This window comes from Arachis hypogaea, chromosome 11 (genome assembly GCF_003086295.3).
Source record: "Arachis hypogaea cultivar Tifrunner chromosome 11, arahy.Tifrunner.gnm2.J5K5, whole genome shotgun sequence".
Lineage (NCBI taxonomy): Eukaryota > Viridiplantae > Streptophyta > Magnoliopsida > Fabales > Fabaceae > Arachis > Arachis hypogaea.
The window spans coordinates 45830303-45838812 of record NC_092046.1 but is presented as its reverse complement, the minus strand read 5'-3'; positions in this window follow the sequence as shown (position 1 = coordinate 45838812).

Sequence of the window (8510 nt, the reverse complement as noted above, 5' to 3'; positions counted from 1 at the left end):
GGAATCAAACAGAAAAAGCTGGGCGTTCAAAACGCTCAGTGAAGAAGGAAAACTGGCGTTTAAACGCCAGAATGGATGCCATTCTGGGCGTTTAACGCCAGGATGACACAAGAGGGAAGATTTTGTTTTTAATTCAAATTTTTTTCAAATCTTCATAATTTTTCAAAATCAAATCTTTTTCAAATCATATCTTTTCAATCATATCTCTTCAAAATCAATTTCTTTCCATTTTTTTAATTTTCGAAAATCCTTGTTATAATTAAAGATTTACTTCAAAATTTTCAAGTTGTTACTTACCTATTAAGAAAGGATCAAATTTTAAATTTTAAGAATCATATCTTTTAATTTCTTGTTAGTCAAGTAATCAACTTTAATTTTAAAACTTTCTTTTTTTAATTGATTTTCAATCATATCTTCTCAATCATATCTTCTCAATCACATCTTTTTCAAAATTAACTCTCAATCATATCTTTTTGATTTCTAATTTCAAAATCTTTTTCAAAAATCACTTAATTTCTTTCCCAATCTTAATTTTCGAAAATCTTAATCAAATTTTCAAAATTTCTTTTAATTATTTCAAAATCTTTTTAATTTATTTTCGAAAATTCTTCCCCTCTTCTCACATCATTATATTTAAAGGATTAACACTCTTCCTCAAGGTGCAATTCGAACTCCCTCCTTCTTTATATGTTCGAATTCTCTTCTATCTACCTCCTCCTTCTATTCTTCTTTTCCTCTGACACCTCAAGGAATCTCTATACTGTGACATAGAGGATTCCCTACTTTTTTGTTCTCTCCTCTTTCATATGAGCAGGAACAAAGATAAAGGTATACTTGTTCAAGCTGATCCTGAACCTGAAAGGACCTTGAAGAGAAAGCTAAGAGAAGCTAAAGAACAATTCTCTTTAGAGGGCCTAACAGGGCTTTTCAAGGAAGAAGAAACCATGGCAGCCAAAAACAACAACGCCAACAATGCAAGGAAGGTGCTTGGTGACTTTACTGCACCTACTCCCGACTTCTATGGGAGAAGCATCTCAATCCCTGCCATTGGAGCAAACAACTTTGAGCTTAAGCCTCAATTAGTTTCTCTAATGCAACAGAATTGCAAGTTTCATGGACTTCCATTGGAAGAGCCTCATCAGTTCTTGGCTGAATTCTTGCAAATCTGTGACACTATCAAAACCAATGGGGTTGACCCTGAAGTCTACAGACTTATGCTTTTTCCTTTTGCTGTAAGAGACAGAGCTAGGACATGGTTGGATTCACAACCTAAAGAAAGCCTGAACTCTTGGGAAAAGCTAGTCAATGCCTTCTTGGCAAAGTTCTTTCCACCTCAAAAATTGAGCAAGTTTAGAGTGGAAGTCCAAACCTTCAGAGAGAAGGAAGGAGAATCCCTCTATGAAGCTTGGAAAAGATACAAGCAATTGATCAGAAGGTGCCCTTCTGACATGCTTTCAGAATGGAGCATCATAGGTATTTTCTATGATGGTTTGTCTGAACTATCCAAGATGTCATGGGATAGCTCTGTTGGAGGATCTCTTCATCTGAAGAAGACGCCTGCAGAAGCTCGGGAACTCATTGAAATGGTTGCAAATAACCAATTCATGTACACTTCTGAAAGGAATCCTGTGAATAATGGGATAGCTTAGAAGAAAGGAGTTCTTGAGATTGATACTCTGAATGCCATATTGGCTCAGAATAAAATATTGACTCAGCAAGTCAATATGATTTTTCAGAGTCTGTTTGGAGTGCAAGTAGCAACAGGCAGTACTAAGGAAGCTTCCTCTGAAGAAGAAGCTTATGATCCTGAGAACCCAGCAATGGAAGAGGTGAATTACATGGGAGAATCCTATGGAAACACCTATAGTCCTTCATGGAGAAATCATCCAAATCTCTCATGGAAGGATCAACAGAGACCTCAACAAGGTTTCAACAACAATAATGGTGGAAGAAACAGGTTTAGCAATGGCAAGCCTTTTCCATCATCTTCTCAGCAACAGACAGAGAATTCTAAGCAAAGCCACTCTGACTTAGCAACCATTGTCTCTGATCTAATCAAAACCACTCAAAGTTTCATGACTGAAACAAGGTCCTCCATTAGAAATTTGGAAGCATAAGTGGGTCAGCTGAGTAAGAAAATTACTGAACTCCCTCCTAGTACTCTCCCAAGCAATACATAAGAGAATCCAAAGAGAGAGTGCAAGGCCATAAACACGTCTCACATGGCCGAACCTGGAGAGGAGGAAGAGGCAGTGATTTCCACTGAGGAAGACCTCAATGGACGTCCACTGACCTCCAAGGAGTTCCCTAATGAGGAACCATGGGAATCTAAGGCTCACACTGAGACCATAGAGATTCCATTAAATTTACTTTTGCCATTCATGAGCTCTGATGAGTATTCTTCCTCTGAAGAGGATGAAGATGTTACTGAAAAGCAAGTTGCTAAGTATCTTGGAGCAATCATGAAGCTAAATGCCAAGTTATTTGGTAATGAGACTTGGGAGGATGAACCTCCCTTGCTCATCAAAGAACTGGATGACTTGACTAGGTAGAGATTACCTCTGAAGAGACAAGATCCTGGAAAGTTCTCAATACCTTGTACCATAGGCACCATGACCTTTGAGAAGGCTTTGTGTGACCTAGGGTCAAGCATAAACCTCATGCCTCTCTCTGTAATGGAGAAGCTAGGGATCATTGAGGTACAAGCTGCAAAAATCTCACTGGAGATGGCAGACAATTCAAAGAAACAGGCTTATGGACTTGTAGAGGATGTCTTGGTAAAGGTTAAAAACCATTACATCCCTGCTGATTTCATAATCCTAGAAACTGGGAAGTGTATGGATGAATCAATCATCCTTGGCAGACCCTTCCTAGCCACAGCAAAAGCTGTGATTGATATTGACTTTGGAGAATTGATCATTCAAGTGAATGGAGACTCCCTTGTGTTTAAAGCTCAAGGATATCCCTCTGTCACCATGGAGAGGAAGCATGAAGAGCTTCTCTCAATACAGAGTCAAACAGAGCCCCCACAGTCAAACTCTAAGTTTGGTGTTGGGAGGCCACAACCAAACTTTAAGTTTGGTGTTGAACCCCCACATTCAAACTCTAATTTTGGTGTTGGGAGGTTCCAACATTGCTCTAAGCATCTGTAAGGCTCCATGAGAGCCCACTGTCAAGCTATTGACATTAAAGAAGCGCTTGTTGGGAGGCAACCCAATCTTTAATTATCTATGTTAAATTTCTATTTTTCTTTTGTTATTTTATGTTTTCTGTAGGTTGATGATCATGTGAAGTCACAAAAACAATTGAAAAAGCAAAACCAGAAGAAAAAAATAGAATGAAAAACAGAACACCCTGGAGGAGAAACTTACTGGCGTTTAAACGCCAGAAATGGGCACCAGACTGGCGTTTAACGCCAGGAATGGGCAAGAAGCTGGCGTTAAACACCAGAAATGGGCAGCAGCCTGGCGTTTAACGCCAGGATTAGCAACAAGGGGCGTTTTACACGCCACATAGTGCAAGGATGAGAAATCCTTGACACCTCAGGATCTGTGGACCCCACAGGATCCCCACCTACCCCACCTCTCTCTCTCCTCTTCACCCATTCACCAATCACCTCAATACCTCTTCCCCAAAAAACCCCTCACCTATCAAATCCCACCATTCTCTTCACCACTCACATCCATCCTTCATAAAACCCCACCTACCTCACCATTCAAATTCAAACCACTTTCCCTCCCAAACCCACCCTATATGGCCGAACCCAAACCCCCTCTCCATTCCTATATAAACCCATCTTCACTCCTTCATTTTCACACAACATACACACTACCTATCCCCCTTGGCCGAAACACATAGCCCCCTCCTTCTCCTCTATTTCTTCTTCTTCTACTCTCTTCTTTCTTCTTTTGCTCGAGGACGAGCAACCTTCTAAGTTTGGTGTGGTAAAATCTAAAGCTTTTTGTTTTTTCATAACCATTTATGGCACCAAAGGCCGGAGAAACCACTAGAAAGAGGAAAGGGAAGGCAAAAGCTTCCACCTTCGAGTCATGGGAGATGGAGAGATTCCTCTCAAGGGTGCATCAAGACCACTTCTATGAAGTTGTGGCCAAGAAGAAGGTAATCCCCGAGGTCCCTTTTAAGCTCAAAAAGGGCGAATATCCGGAGATCCGACATGAGATCCGAAGAAGAGGTTGGAAAGTTCTCACCAACCCCATTCAACAAGTCAGAATCTTAATGGTTCAAGAGTTCTATGCCAATGCATGGATCACCAAGAACCATGATCAAAGTGTGAACCCGGACCCCAAGAATTGGCTTACAATGGTCCGAGGGAAATACTTGGATTTTAGTCCAGAAAATGTAAGGTTGGCATTCAACTTGCCCATGATGCAAGGAGATGCACACCCCTACACTAGAAGGGTCAACTTTGATCAAAGGTTGGACCAAGTCCTCATGGACATATGTGAAGAGGACGCTCAATGGAAGAGAGATTCAAGAGGGAAGCCGGTTCAACTAAGAAGGCATGACCTCAAGCCCATGGCTAGGGGATGGTTGGAGTTCATCCAACGCTCAATCATTCCTACTAGCAACCGATCTGAAGTTACAATAGACCGGGCTATCTTGATTCACAGCAATGCAACATCATGATTAAAGAGGAAGTAGAAGTTCATGAGGTTATATCCCAAGAACTCTACAAGGTGGCGGACAAGTCCTCTACTGTGGCAAGGTTAGCCTTCCCTCATCTCATTTGTCACCTCTGCAATTCAGCTGGAATTGACATAGAGGAAGACATCCTCATTGATGAGGACAAGCCCATTACTAAGAAAAGGATGGAGCCAGTGAGAGAACCTCACCAAGAGAATGAGGAAACTCCTCATCATGAAATCCCTGAGATGCCTCAAGGGATGCATTTTCCTCTACAAAACTATTGGGAGCAAATCAACACCTCCCTAGGAGAATTATTTCCAACATGGGACAACTAAGGGTGGAGCACCAAGAGCATTTCATCCTCCTCCATGAAATTAGAGAAGACCAAAGAACCATGAGAGCGGAGCAACAAAGGCAAGGAAGAGACATTGAGGAGCTCAAGCACTCCATAAGATCTTCAAGAGGAAGAATAAGCCGCCATCACTAAGGTGGACCCGTTCTTTAATTTCCTTGTTCTTTATTTTCCTGTTTTTCGAATTTTTATGCTTATGTTATTTATGTTTGTGTCTTTATTACATGATCATTAGTGTCTTAGTGTCAATGCCTTAAAGCTATGAAAATAAATCCATCACCTTTCTTAAATGAAAAATGTTTTTAATTGAAAAAGAAAAAGAAGTGCATGAATTTCAAATTTTAAAATAGATTATTTATTTTGATGTGGTGGCAATACTATTGTTTTCTGAATGAATGCTTGAACAGTGCATATTTTTTGAATTTGATTGTTTATGAATGTTAAAATTGTTGGCTCTTGAAAGAATGATGTAAAAAGGAGAAATGTTATCTGATAATCTGAAAAATCATAAAATTGATTATTGAAGCAAGAAAAAGCAGTGAAAAGCTTGCAAAAATAAAAAAAGAGAGAGAGAAAAAAAGAAGAAAGAAAAAGAAAAGCAAGCAGAAAAAGCCAATACCCCTTTAAACGAAAAGGCAAGGGTGATAAAAAGGATGCAAGGCTTTGAGCATCAGTGGATAGGAGGGCCCACAGGAATAAAATTCTGGCCTAAGCGGCTAAACCAAGCTGTCCCTAACCATGTGCTTGTGGCGTGAAGGTGTCAAGTAAAAACTTGAGACTGAGCGGTTAAAGTCGAGGTCCAAAGCAAAAAGAGGAGTGTGCTTAAGAACATGGACACCTCTAATTGGGGACTCTAGCAAAGCTGAGTCACAATCTGAAAAGGTTCATCCAGTTATGTGCCTGTGGCATTTATGTATCCGGTGGTAATACTGGAAAACAAAGTGCTTAGGGCCACGACCAAGACTCATAAAGTAGCTGTGTTCAAGAATCAACATACTTAACTAGGAGAATCAATAACACTATCTGGATTCTGAGTTCCTATAGAAGCCAATCATTCTGAACTTCAAGGGATAAAGTGAGATGCCAAAACTGTTCAGAAGCAAAAAGCTAAAAGCCCCGCTCATCTAATTAATACTGATATTCATAGATGTTTTTGGAATTCATTATATATTCTCTTATTTTTATCCTATTTGATTTTCAGTTGCTTGGGGACAAGCAACAATTTAAGTTTGGTGTTGTGATGAGTGGATAATTTATACGCTTTTTGGCATTGTTTTTAGTATATTTTTATTATATTTTTATTAGTTTTTAAATAAAAATCACTCTTCTGGACTTTACTATGAGTTTGTGTATTTTTCTGTGATTTCAGGTATTTTTTGACTGAAATTGAGGGACCTGAGCAAAAATCTGATTCAGAGGCTGAAAAAGGACTGCAGATGCTGTTGGATTCTGACCTCCCTGTACTCAAATTGGATTTTCTGGAGCTAAAGAAGCTTAATTGGCGTGCTCTAACTTGCGTTGGAAAGTAGACATCTTAGGCTTTCCAGCAATATATAATAGTCCATACTTTGCCCAAGATTTGATGGCCCAAACTGGTGTTCCAAGTCAGCTCAAGAATTCTGGCGTTTAACTCCAAAACTGGCACAAAAGCTGGAGTTAAACGCCCAAACTGGCACAAAAGCTAGCATTTAACTCCAAGAAAAGTCTTTACACATGGAAGCTTCAATGCTCAGCCCAAGCACACACCAAGTGGGCCCGGAAGAAGATTTCTGCATTAATTATTGATTTCTGTAAACCCTAGGCTACTAGTTCTCTATAAATAGGACCTTATAATATTGTATTTTAATCTTTGATAAGTCTTATGCTATCTTAGACACGTTTGGGGGCTGGCCATTTGGCCATGCCTAGACCTTGTTCTTATGTATTCTCAACGGTGAAGTTTCTACACACCATAGATTAAGGTCTGAAGCTCTACTGTTCTTCATGAATTAATACAAAGTACTATTGTTTTTCTATTCAACTCAAGTCTATTTCTTCTCCAAGATATTCATTCGTTCTTCAACTTGATGAATGTGATGATCCATGACATTCATCATCATTCTCACCTATGAACATGTGCCTGAAAACCACCTCTGTTCTACTAGCAATGGCTTGAATGCGTATCTCTTGGGTTTCTAACCTTAGATTGGAACCTTCGTGGTATAGGCTAGAATTATTGGCGGCCATTCCTGAGATCCGGAACGTCTAAACCTTGTCTGTGGTATTCTGAGTAGGATCTGGGAAAGGATGACTGTGACGAGCTTCAAACTCGCGATTGTGGGGCGTGTGACAGACGCAAAAGGATCAATGGATCCTATTCCGACATGATCGAGAACCGACAGATGATTAGCTGTGCGGTGACAGCGCATTTGGAATGTTTTCACTGAGAGGACGGGAAGTAGCCATTGATAACGGTGATGCTTAACATAAAACTTGCCATGGAAAGGAGTATGAATGATTAGAAGAAGGCAATAGGAAAGCAGAGGTTCAGGAGGAACAAAGCATCTTCATACGCTTATCTGAAATTCCAATCAAGGAATTACATAAGTATCTCTATCTTTACTTTATGTTTTATTTATCTTTTAATTATCAATTCTCCATCACCATCTGAATTCTCCTGACTGAGATTTACAATGTGACCATAGCTTGCTTCAAGCCGACAGTCTCCATGGGATCGACCCTTGCTCACGTAAGGTATTACTTGGTCGACCCAGTGCACTTGCTGGTTAGTTGTGCGGAATTGTGACAAAGTGTGATTGACGTTTAAGAGCTCCAAGTCCTTTGGCGCCATTGTTGATAATCACAACTTCGCATACCAGTCCACTTCAATCACAGCTCTTGCTGTGGCTAGGAAGGGTCTTCCAAGGATGATGGATTCATCTTCATCCTTCCCAGTGTCTAGGATTATAAAGTCAGCAGGGATGTAAAAGCCTTCAACTTTCACTAAGACTTCCTCTACAAGTCCATAAGCCTGTTTCCTTCAGCAGGACATTACATACAATAGCCAAATTGATGGGAATCAACTAGCTCCTGTGATGATAAAAACATCATCTGAAACTCTAAAATTCATTCTTAAAAATTCTGAAGAACATAGAATAATTTATTTTAAATTTTCTTTTGAAATTTTTCGAAAATAAATAAAAATTAAAAATCTTAAACATAAAATAAAAGTACCTAATCTGAGCAACAAGATGATCCGTTAGTTGTCCAAACTCAAACAATCCCTGGCAATGGCGCTAAAAACTTGGTGCACGAAATTGTGATCTCAACTGTGCCAAAAACTTGGTATGCACGATTGTAATCTCAACTCTTTTTTACAACTCCGCACAACTAACCAGCAAGTACACTGGGTCGTCCAAGTAATAAACCTTACGTGAGTAAGGGTCGATCCCACGGAGATTGTTGGCTTGAAGCAAGCTATGGTTATCCTTGTAAATCTCAGTCAAGCAGATTCAAATGGTTATGAGATTTT